Raw genomic sequence first — 13,794 nt, 5'->3', positions numbered from 1 at the left:
GGAACTGGGATAATGGAATGAGAATGCAAACAGAAGAGTGAAATGAGAATATCACTGGAGCGGCGGAATGAGAATATTAGTGGAATGAAATGGAAATACAACGAGAATGATGTGATGAATATATCAGTTAATGAGAATGAGAATGAGAATAGAATTAGAAAAGTGGAATGAGAATATAATTTGAATAAAATTGTTTATCGTATTGTGACGCTTTTATGCAGATGATGAATATGAAGAAGAATGGCCATACTATACGAAAAAGAAACTTAATAATTATTTATATATTTCCAGCTATTAGGATTCCCAAAGTTATCAATAACAATTTCTAAAAAAAAATGGTCCCTTGAAATCATGACATTGAGAGGTAAACCTTAGTTTAAATTGTGTAACCCATTTCTAATCTTCCGTATTGTTTAATTTGATTTTTGCAATCCAGCTCTAATCCCCTATATGTTGTGTAATACGAGATGAATAATATAAACTTGGATAGCGGATAAATTGATTACTTAAAAATATAGATTAATACAAAAAACATAAGAGAGAGAGAGAGAGAGAGAGAGAGAGAGAGAGAGAGAGAGAGAGAGAGATTTGAACAGACACTAACAGAATTGTCTCTCACCTCCAAACGTCATTACTTCACTGAGCTCAGAATGTTAACAGAACAAGCGGCTGAATAATGTATAACCAAGGTCTATAAATGCCTATCTTGATAGAGTCGTACACTAGAAACACACACACTCAAACATATGTATAAATGCATTCCTCTGGGTGATGGTAATGCCCTTACTTTGGTGTACTTATTAAAGGGGAATAATACGTAACACTGATGCTCACGTATGCATATAGTAGTTGTATGTATGTATGTATGTATGTATGTATGCATGTATGTATGTATATGAAAGTAACATTCATGCGTGGTGAATTCATATACCGTGTATAAGTTTGAGTATACAACCCCATTGTTCACTCGTTTGAATATTGTATTTTAAGAAAACGGTAATAATCAAACTCCATTTAAAATTAACCTGCAATTGCCCTCACTTATCAATGACTGGAAGAAATTTAATTATGAAAATCATAACGGCAACGTTAGTTATGAAATCAGAAGAAATAAGAGTACAAAACTATTAATACAATCTACTGTACTTCTAAATTACAGAAAAATATTTCACTTGTTTTTACCACAAAAATTTCATTAATATTATTGCTTCTCAGAAATGCATCTTACTATCTACTGATTTTTATTGATTCACAAATTACTTTGACATGTTTTTAGCAGAGAAAAATTGATTATGTATTCGGGTAAAATGTTGTTTAATAAAAATTTGTCCTGATTTACTAAATGTTATCACTTAAGTAACTTCTCCAGATAAACCGACTAGAATGTCGCTCAAATAATTTAGACGTTATTACATTTTACAGGTCCTTCGTCTGTGACCTTTTCAGATAACTTAAGCGTTCTCTATAACATTTTCTTCATATGAATTTCTAATGTCCTATCAGTTCCTATTTACAGAAAATGGCATATTGATTTCTCGGAATGACGTATTGTCTTTCGTAAATCGTTTTCCCGTTTATTAGTTTCTATATTCGTAAATGCTTATCAGATGAATTATATTTACACACATATATATATATATATATATATATATATATATATATATATATGTATATATGTATATATATATATATATATATATATATATATATATATATATATATATATATATATATATATATATATATATATATATATATATATATATATATATATATATATATATATATATATATATATATGTGTATATGTGTTACACGCTCTATAAAGGACGTTTTTATGTCTTACATACCTTGAAGAAAATGCAAAGAAAAGCGATGTAATGCTCCCCTCCCTCCTCCTATATCTGTGTACAAAACAGAATGGACACAATTACAACCTCCTGGCTGGACCACTGCATCACGTCCCCACAACTTCATGATTCTATTGTGACCTGCAGCATTCGCTACGATCTTGCAATGGGCTATGACCACATTCCCTTACAGGTGTCAATCAGTACCCCATCTCTCCCTACCGTGAACCCCCTAACTGATCGCCCACCTGCTGTTAACTGGGATTTAAAAGAACAACAGAAAACTAGATCCTTCAGGGAAACCACGGAAACCAGGCTGCGGTCAACCGCCAGACGCCTTACTGTGCACTAACCCAAAATGTAGAAATGACCATCACAGGAGAGATCTGAAAGAATTCTATTCGAACATAATTAACGCTATGATTGCTTCCGGCAGGGATACCTTTAGATCTCGTCAAGGTAACTCTCGTAATATACATGAATGGAATGACTTGGTTAAGTATCTATATACACATTGGCGAGAAATGTTCTTACTGTGGAGGCAAAATGGTAGCCGAGGAAGGACACTTTGCACTGCTAATGAGGCAGGCGACAGCACAGTTCAAATTTGCCCTTAAGCATTGCAGACTGAATGAAAAGCAACTGATGCAATGTCTGAAAATTAGAATCTGGCTATTACCCTCGTCTTTGGAAAGACATTCAATCCCTAAATAAAACTAAAAAGCCATCACAGAGGGTAAATCCCAAAACGATAAAAACTGCTATCCGACTAATTTTACTGATAACATTCAGTTTCTTTCGCTCTATTCAATGCCCAATAATAAATCGACCGGCTGCGATGGTCTGCCAGCTGAGTTTCTCCCATCCGACTAATTTTGACTCCCTCTATTACATCAATGCGTTTTAGTTCAGACTTAATATCATTAATAAAAAAACAAGATAAAGGATGCAGCTGACCCTGGCAATTATCGCCCGATTGCAATTACTGCAATTGCCTCGAAGATGCTTGAGTCCGTTCTTCTAGTGAGACTTCTCCCTTTCTACACACTACTGACAACCAGTTCGGCTTTAAAGCAAACCACTCAACTAACACCTGCATCTACATTCTACATCCTGAAAGAATTGCTGAACTATTACATATCATCAGCCTCTCCTTTTTTCCTATGTTTTGTAGATGTGAGAAAAGCGTTTGACAGAGTAAACTACCTGAAGCTCTTCCTGAGGCTGCAAAAACGAGGCACACCTCTATATCTAATTGGCATTTTATGTTGTTGGTTCTCCACACAGCAATTCTGTGTCAAATGGGGTAGCGTATTTTCGTACACCTTCGGCTCCCTGAGCGGGCTTCGGCAAGAGGGCATTCTCTCTCCATACCTGTTTAAAACGTACACAGATGCCCTGAATGTCAAACTGAACTTACTCCCAATCGGATGCACTATCAGCGAAACAACAATAAACAACCTCTGTTACGCCGACGATATGGTTCTGATTTCCCCATCAGTACAAGGTCTCCAGCGACCCATCGACACCTGCCGCCAATTTGCAGAAGAATTTGATATCCTATACAACGAAACCAAGACCCAGTGTATGTCGCTGCTCCCGAGATCGCTTAAGCATATTGCAGAACCGCAAATTTTCCTTGGAAATCGTCGTCTGGAATTCGTGCATGAATTTCCGTATTTGGACCACATTGTCACGGACGACCTAAAAGATACGGCGGACATAGAACAGAGGCGTCGTAAATGTGCAACTGGCAACATGATTGCAAGGAGGTTTGCCTTCTGTCACCGAGACACGAAACTGCTGCTCCTCCGCTCGTACTGATACAGTACATATGGGTGTTCCCTTTGGACGGACTATACCCGGGAGACCATGAGACGTATCAATGTTGTTACAATGACATTCTGAGACGCCTCACAAACATTCCTCGCTATCACTCCGCCACGCAGATGTTCGCAGAAAACCGTCTGGATAATTTGAAAATCATTGTGAGCCGAACAATGTCCAGTCTGATCACCCGACTGAGAAACAGCAGCAATTCGCTAATACAAAGCATCGTAAGCAGTGAGGCAAGAAGATCTAAATTGTGGGAAAGATGGGACAATGAGGCGTCTGTTCCTTAAATGACTTATTCTCTATTTTTGCAATTATGAAGTGTCATCTCCAGAATTTTATTATTATTATTATTATTATTATTATTATTATTATTATTATTATTATTATTATTATTATTATATTTCTACGTTTCTTGTTGTTATTGGTATTTTTCCTTTTTATAACTACTGTGAATAATATCACTGAAGAGTTTTGCAATTTTCAATCCTCGTATTTAGACTTCTGGACCTGACTTATGTAACCACCTAAGGTCCCTAGGTGGAAATTAATTGTCTGCAATCTGTATTTTTAATTGTTATCATTTTTAATATTTGTTTACTATTATTCTCCATATAATTAATGTTATTACCATTATTATGAATTCTATTTTTTCTACTTCTTCAGCAACTGTGTGGTACTGCCGATTATTATTTTTATATTATCATGCTATCTTATGTATCAAGATTGTGTGTATTGTATTTGTATATTCCATGTATATGGCCCTGAGCTGCAATAAAGAATATTATTATTTTTATTATTATTATTATTATTATTATTATTATTATTATTATTATTATTATTTTTATTATCAAGTCTTGGTAGCTCTGTCTGTCTGTCTCTCTCTCTCTCTCTCTCTCTCTCTCTCTCTCTCTCTCTCTCTCTCTCTCTCTCTCTCAGGCGCACTTATGAATTCTACGAAAATCTATTTCTAAACTGATGTGAATAATTCAAACCCCAGAATATAAAAAAATAGACATTTATTCTGCAAGCCTCTTAAAAAACCAAGTACATGAAAAATCCTGCAAGGTAAATCTCGAATCCAAATTACACTATATCTAAAGAATAAAATTGTTGCAAGACATCATACTAAGTAGGAAATAACTCCCGTTTCCTACAAAAACACCCAAAGTCCATTATATACGGTAGTCTGTGGTCTGTAAAAAAAACAGTTACTTCGGCCCCAGTTTCATTCCCACAAAGGGCTATATGCCAGATTATGATTTCCCCTCACTTGAGACATGGCTCCATTGAAACATTTCTGTACAAAAGAGAAGGAGCCATATCCATTAGAAATTAACGTTCACCCAATTTACAAACACACAGGGACACATGAGATAAATGTTAAATATAATAAAAAAAAACGTAATCAAATCTGCAAAGGAAGGTTCATAAAAGTTGGTAATTTTCCAGAGTCTCTACTCACTTTCGGCGAATAGGATTGTGGGAATTCCAATTCCCAGCATGTCCAGCACCTTCTTTAGCTAATGTTTCACTCCATCCAATGAATCGCCTTTCACAAGAGCGCATTGCAACAAGCGTTTTCACAACGTATAAATAAATGTACATTTCCGTAACACTCCCAAAAATCCAGTTAGAACCAGACCAAAAAGTTCCATGGAAATTTTCGACTTTGGGCACGTGTTACTGTCTCTAGGGGCTCTTCAAACGAATTGTCATTCACCGACCAATGAATTGCTGATCTTCACAGGTGAATGAATGCTGAGCTATGAATTATCAAACACATACCCCCACTTGCGAGGTTTGTTAAACATTGCAAGAGACCTTGTGTCATGAGCATGTACACCAATACATGTACACACACTCACACACACAGACACACACACACACACACACACACACACACACACACACACTATATATATATATATATATATATATATATATATATATATATATATATATATATATATATATATATATATATATATATATATATATATATATATATTACAAAAGCCATCATGAACAATCAGCATTAAAATCATGGATGTGGCACTACTATTGCATTTTTCTTTGGAGCCACACATCATGTGTGTTTTCTTTGTCTTTGTTTTTTGATGTATATATTTATCATATATATATATATATATATATATTTGTTTTATATATATATATATATATATATATATATATATATATATATATATATATATATATATAAACCACAAAAGGTATATTATTATAAATATATATATATATATATATATATTATATATATATATATATATATATATTGTTCATATATATTTCTATTGATTAATTGTTCATTATCTTCTTATCAGGAGTTTGAATCAGTCTATACTTCTTTTTCTCTTCTGGCAAGCTTCTCAGGAATAAGGAAAAATTATTCAAAATTCTTTCGCTATGTGACCCCCTTCCCCCGCCTGTGGCGTCCTATTTGCCAATATGTACACTCGGCAAGGAAAGTGAGGATACAGTTTTCATTAGATTTCGTTCATCGAATTTTGATTTTTTTTCTTGCAGAAAACACATAATCTCGGTAAATTTACTCTAGAATATGAAAATACAATGCAAATTATATCATATATGTTAAATCTGCAAAACAAAAACGTTCAGATACTTAAAAACACCATGCATGTCCCAGAATTTCTCAGATGACTTCGTTCATAGAGATCTAGAAGATAGTGTGTGGATATATCGGTGTAGTACTGTTTATCAGAACAGTAAGATTTACTCGTTTTCCGTCATGAACAGGCTTATTATTGTATCAGCATATGAGGTAATGATAATTTCTTTAATTTTTACACATTCATATTTGTATTTCACAGTGTTAAAAGTCAGCTGGAATTAATGGCAGTAAATGTTGTGACAACTAAGGTAGGTTGACCAAATCTATTTAAATCCGCAAGAGCGTTCTCTATGATGTGAGGAGCAGCGCGGGAACTTCGGCGGGAAAACACAAGTAACTGGATGTTTCTTGACGTTTTCATAGTTTCTCTCTCTCTCTCGCTTTCTCTCTCTCTCTCTCTCTCTCTCTCCATTGCTAAAACATACTATACAAACATAGTATTGCTGAATCTCTAAAAGAAAAAATGAAATGAGTAGCTCTACATATAGGCCTAGGCTTACACAACAGCAGACTCTCTCTCTCTCTCTCTCTCTCATCATAACATTGCATTCGTTCCTCTATTGTTCCCCACATTTTTCGTTGGACATTGCTCAAATTTAACTCTTGATTTCATCATGGAAGATCGCGATTCCGATTATGCAAGCATTCCGTTCATTGTGGTGTCACAAATTCATTTGTGTAAGATTACTTGGTAGGTTATGTCGAAAAATGTTTATTTTGCTCAGAACTGTCGCTGCAAATTACAACTTGAACGAATACTGTAAAGCTTACTACTGCATTTAAGTATCAATGATTTCAGAATCATAGAATATGATTGAAAGGTATAGAAGGTCAAGAAAAAATAAACACAATAAGACTGAAGCTCCTCCCCTTTCTAAAGTTGCCAGATGTTGCATTATTGAGCAACATATGTCCGAAGATTTAAAAAAAACTGTATCCTAACTTTCCTTGCCGAGTGTACATGGCAGATGATGAGGAAAGAACCTTAAATTCCCATCCCAAACTGAAGATATATGCCCGATATATAAACGATCCCGATATATAAAAGATATCTTCCTTGTCATCAATACTGACGAAGAAGCCACCTGCCTACAATATGCCCTGAAGAGAACTCTTGCCTAAACTTCACTATTGAATATGGTGTCGAAGGCCGACTTCCCCTCTTGTTTGTAAATGTGGAGAAGAAAGAGACAAGTACAATACTACTGTGTACCAAAAGCCAAAAGGCAAGTAATTTGGGTGGGTGCCTTAACGCCTGTGGGAAATGTCCTGACACTTACAAACTCTCCATGCTAGCCGCGTACATGAGATGTTTACTTACGCACTGTTCCACATGGATATCTACTCACGCAGAGCTCGAACGTGTTAGGCAGCTCCTTACTAATAACGGATATAAAGCCGCATATCACAGCCAGTTCAAGGATAAGGACAAGGCCATGAAGGTAATAACTGCTAATGGTACGACGCCTATGAATCCTGATGAGAGGATTTCCTTTCGTTTCTCCTACCGCCTGAACCTAGTCAGCACCCTGTAATGCAAAACAGCAACCACCCCCCACCCGGAGAAAGATGTGGGAATCAACCAGCGTAGTTACTACATATGTTGCACCACTGCCACTCTACACAGGTGATCACAAGCTCATCACAGCCAAGGGGGAATATTTCAGCACTACATAGACAACCACAATCGTAAACCAACACTAGAAAAATTATTAGAAAACACAGATATCGTGCATAGAGAAGCTCAGTTCCACATGTTGCAAACAGCAGAAGCTGTGAGTATAAATCAACAACAGCCTGCAAGGAAACCACAGGACATCAGTGAGAATCCAAAGTAGACAAGAGTGACAGAACACCCCTGGATGCAACTACTGACAATGAAGCAAATCAAGACTATCAGCCAGAGACAGGAATCACGCCTTTGCCCACGACCTTGGCTGCAAGCTGCAACATAGGATGCATCCTATAGAGCACCAGGAATGCCTATGCTGCTGCCCAGACCTCCAACGAGAGAATGTAGGCCTGCTGACCTATAGAAATTCAGCACCCCAATGACGACATCATGTTCGAAATTCAAAATCCGCATGTAGTAATAAAAACCTTTTAAGTCAATCTGTAATCCAGTCCTGATGACGCTGCCGGGAGGTTGGGAAACGGTCCGGTGACTAGAAAAGAAAAGGTAAATGGAAAAAATTTTGAATTTTGCCTTATTACTAAGAAGCTAGGCAGAAAAGTACAGTATCTGAGAACAATGCCATTGACTTCAATATAATTGCATGCGAGAGAAAATATGCCCAAACAGCGAATATAAATATATATGACACATTACCACAGGTGAAAAATTAGAGACTACTCCTGACTGGTTGTGACTTTATGTCCAGGCCATTGACGAAGGACTGATGCATAGTATTAGAAGTCACAAATATATATATTACAGGGACAGTACTGACGAACATACACAACCGTTTGAAACTACAGATCCCCCCACTGACGGGCGTCAAGGTAGGAGCGGTCTTCAAAACCCATTTGGGTAGAAATCAAGGGACGATACCGATAAACGTACAGACCTTAAGAGACTACAAAGCTGCCCTAATACTGTGTTTACAAATATAATCCTTTTTTCATACATATCCACTGCCTACCTTAAAATTTAAACATTTTACACACACACACACACACACACACACACACACACACATATATATATATATATATATATATATATATATATATATATATATATATATATATATATATATATATATATATATATATATATATATATATATATATATATATACACACACACACACACACACGAGTGTATTTTCGGCTGTGTGTGTTTTGTAGTTATAAATCATAATCCAGTTTTAGTACATAACTGAATATTATTTACTTAATTCAAGACAAAACATAATTTCCTACTTTCCAAATCCTTGATAGACAAAAATAAAAAAAGCCGAAACGTCCAAACTGAGCAACGGAGCACCAATACAATTATCTCCCCGAATTCCTAAACGAGGCATTAATGTTCGTTACAAAATGAACTTGGCTGTAGTCCCCGATGGGATGAAGTCGAATCGAAATGTCAAACGTCAGCAGGACACGGAGAGAATGGATGCTTAGCTGATGATGAGACAGAAAAAATGTTGTTAAATCATCCCACTGTTGAGGTTAGTACAGCCAAGTCGCCTAAATGAGTTCATCGTATTGCTGCCTCAAATTTTTTGCAGCCAGATTTTAATAGTTGTGGTAAGCGTGCTTGCGATATTTTTCTTCTAATTAAGAGAAAATATGATAAAAATTGTAATTAAATCTTAAATTTTAATTAAACCCAGATTTTCTTTCAAATGATTCCCCTTTTATAATGCAAAAGTGTATTCGGTGATATTTTTTTTTACCATTCGTTGAAATCTTATAGTAAGACCATTTATTATTAAAGAAAAAAAATCATAAATAAAATATGGAGCTCAACTCATTTTCATACATTGAAATGGTTGCATGCTTACCAGATTTTCTTTTAAATGATTCAGCACATTATGATACTGTTTAAACTGCCTTCAATGTAGATATATATGAAAGGATTCTCTCAATTTGTATCTAAGTCAGAGAAAATTTATGATGCAAAGTGTAATTCTGACTGATATTTTTTTACCATTCGTTGAAATTTATAGTTGTCATCAGTCCATTTTACGTCGTCTTCTTGTAATTCGATTATGTTCTTCCCATTATCTCGGAATCAGATGTCAAATCCAGAGCCTTTTAAATAAAATAAAATAACAGGTAAATGCGCAACCTTTTGTTAATTTTCAGCAGCTTTACACATCAAAGTTCTTATTGACTTTAGTGGTTGCAGTGGAGATTACCTTCATTCAACTTTCCCATCTTTTAAAGGTCAGTCCAGCGTTGCATTGAAATCATTCATTGAAAACTTTAGTTTAAACTCTAAAATATTCCAGGAACTACCATCAAAATATGAGAGATGTTTGAATGATGCTGTCAAAATACATGGCCCTGGGGGGGTTCCGTGTGCATGAGATGTACCTAATTCATTCTCTCAATTTGTATCTCAAAGTCAGAGAAAATATTTCTGTTTCTACCCGTAAACTTTGTCTCTACTTCTCCCTTGGGAATTAACGAAAGACTCAGTTACCACTGAAAAGTTCTTCTTCTTTCTGATATATCTTCTTCTCTCTAAATACTATCTCGAGAAAAGCTGATGATCTACTAAACAATATTAAAGAATGAATCACTCAACACTCACTATTATTCAAATAATAAGCACTTTATTATTGTTGAATGCTGATTACACAGGCAAATCGTCCGTAATTGCGTAATTTGTACTCTGCCAAATGTATTTAAAAGAATCTAAAAATAATTTTGAAAGTCAAGTTATCATGGCTGATTATAGTCCTGATTGTAAGTTCGATTATGTTCTTCCCATTATCTCAGTTATCGTCATGATGCAGAGTACAGTCTCATCCAGAGTTTTAAAGTACCGATGGATTTTGGAAATGAGAATGTCTAAAATAACAGGTGAATGCGTCCGACAGTGAGTTTTTGTTATGTTAACGCTAAGCACTTCGATTACTTACCTCTCAGATCACCGAAGAAAACAAGAGAATCTTGAGTGGGTGCATCCATTCCAACGGAGGACCTGGTAAAAACAGAAAATGTTCAAGAAAGGAATGTCAAATCTTTACGCAAAAATGAAAAAAATAATTGAAAGATTCGATTTCTGCAGACTATTTTATTTACATTCTTCACCTTTTAACTTGAATGAGGACAATCATGTTATAACAGAATTTATAAAGACAAGAATTATTTAAAGTAGAGATTTTTTTATATTTTTTTATTCACTTGAGAAGTTTTCACTTTATCACAACAATGAAAAGTCAAGATTATATTTTAAAAATAACATCTTTATGACCCTTTAGAAAGTAATAAAGCTATATCGAGACAAATGTCACCATTGAGTTTCATTTGAGACATTCCGTTACCTATTGTTTGATTTCTTTAAAATATTCATCAGAACTTTCCCGATCCAGTCCAGCTCTGAAGAATATAGCCCTAAAGATTTAGAGGTGGCTGAAGGAACATTTTGAGTGGTAAACGAGCTTCCGCTGGTCAACTAGAGAATGCTGGCTGGCCTTCATGCAGTGTGCTCTAGGGAGTGTCCAGACACACTTGTCCCAGGTTTCACTTCGATCGGCAACTACTGTAAACGGCAAGTTTATACATCACATGCGGTTTAAAATAAAGATGAGCGAACCACGTAACCGGTGAGCTCTTGGAATAAATCCCTTTCGGCAACTTATCACTTTTATATCACACCGGTTTAAAACAAGTCAGCGACCGTAACCGGTGAATAAATCTTTGGCCAGTGCTAGATAATAGCGTAAAGCACTGGCTTGAACTAGCAATAAATTATTATTTCGTATTCAACTTGTTTGTGGTGTATGTGCGATAAGTTACCGACATGTATTTATGACATGTTGTTCTGTAGTCTCGACTCTCCCTTTGAATAACACCAAACTTGTTTGCATTTATTGAACACACTTCTTCCCCTTCCTGTTAGTGGCCTGTTTCCCCTAGGTTGTGCCAATGGTTTCCTGTACAGATACAATGTACAATAACTATTACAACATTACCATTCATGAAATCCCGATGAGACCTTAGGAACATTTTTATATTTTTAGGAGTAATAGGATGAAGCGAGCATAAATTAATTGCATTAATGAGCAGAATAGAGAATATAATGACGAAATTATATTAAGAAATGTGGTACGAATCTCTGTATATTTTCTCTAATACGAAAAAACATGAAAGGCGTAGAACTATTATTTTATCTTGCCATCTACAGAGTTTTCCAAGATAATGTCAGAGTGAAATATTAGCAGATCGATCTCTAGCTTGACCTTCAAGAAAATTAAGAGTACAGACAAAGAAGGTGAGGTATTCCTTTTTCATCTTTTTCATTAATTATCAATTATCTGTTGTTCCCACCACTTAAATGTCTAGAAAAATTGATCCGAATGACGAATTCCACTGTTGAATTTAAGAAAACAAAAGTTGTAAAGTCAAATTACTTGAGAACCAATGTGGAATAAAAAAGCACAAAAATTATAGGGAGTGTATATTCGGTGAGGTTTTGAATGTGGAAAGTTGGATCGGAGTGTTCTGACGCGGTCTTGTCGTTCGAGAAATTTCGAAACAGTGACTAAACAAAGACGACTTAATTTTCAAGTGCTGGAAAAAATAGAAAGAAGGATCGAGAAAGCACTATCAGTATCATGTGGAACATGTTGGAAAGCAAAAGTATTTAATAGTGGAAGTTTCTTGCACAAGTGATTTAGCCTTATTTTTTAGGTAATTGAAGAATCATCTGTTGTTTTGCTCCTTCTCTGGGGATAAGGCACATTATGGGAATGGCATTTATCTATCAATCTACACACACACACACACACACACACACACACACACACACACACACACATACACACATATATATATATATATATATATATATATATATATATATATATATATATATATATATATATATATATATATATATATATATATATATATATATAGATAGATATATATATATATATATATATATATATATATATATATATATATATATATATATATATATATATATATATATATATATATATATATATATATATATATATATATATATATATATATATATATACAGGGTGTAACATGAGTTTATGCAAATATTTCTGGAAATGAAAGAAAATGTAATTCTGACCAGAAAATGCTGTATAAAGATATGGATTATAAGGTTTCGTTTGTCAGCAAGGGAATTTTAAAATAACGGTCCATCATTAACAGAGCTCTAGGGCAAGAGATATTTTTAACAGGAGGTCGGAGTATCCTGGATTGTTGGGGATAAAGTGAATGAGGCAAGTGGATTGTTCATTTTTTAATTATGATTCTTTTCTTGCTAGTAATCTAATTTTAATGATTAGCTTGGAGCAATATTGTAGGGCTTTACATATCAAGTAAGTGTTATTTGGGATTGTAAAATTCTAGCATGATCTGTCCTGCTGCCTCGTTAACGGAATTGTTGGATCAGGAGTCATGACTAGGACTACATCTGACTGGTGTCTGATGAATACTTTTGATGGAGAGAGATTTGTAACAATATACATTTTAAATCTTTGATCAGTGTCTAATGAATGGGCTCGCTTTTCTTTTTTTTATTTGCGTTCAATGAATATCATTGATGGAGAGGGAGAGGGTTTCAATGATGCATAATTTTTTTTCATTTGTTCAGTATCTAAAGAATACATTTGATTTGGAGATATTTTATTCACACCGGCCTAATTGGTCCATCCTCTTCCCTGTCCCACCCCCATATCCCTGACTACTTTGACATCCCTTACAACATCTTAATCGCCCGAGAGCAGCGCTAATGATGAA

At 34.9% G+C, this 13,794-nt stretch overlaps 1 protein-coding gene across 1 annotated transcript in view; it reads right to left on the bottom strand.

Moving 5' to 3' along the window:
- Positions 1-13,794, bottom strand: part of LOC136828417 (nephrin-like) — a 1,390,497-nt gene that overhangs the window by 996,535 nt on the left and 380,168 nt on the right. Inside the window, exon 7 of the mRNA XM_067086456.1 lies at positions 10,932-10,993. The gene's annotated coding sequence lies outside the window, so the exon portion shown is untranslated. The remainder of the gene's footprint in view (positions 1-10,931; positions 10,994-13,794) is intronic.

Source organism: Macrobrachium rosenbergii, chromosome 42, assembly GCF_040412425.1.
Source record: "Macrobrachium rosenbergii isolate ZJJX-2024 chromosome 42, ASM4041242v1, whole genome shotgun sequence".
Taxonomy (NCBI): Eukaryota; Metazoa; Arthropoda; class Malacostraca; order Decapoda; family Palaemonidae; genus Macrobrachium; species Macrobrachium rosenbergii.
Note: the sequence above shows the minus strand (reverse complement) of the source record. Positions and strands in the feature narration are given on the sequence as shown.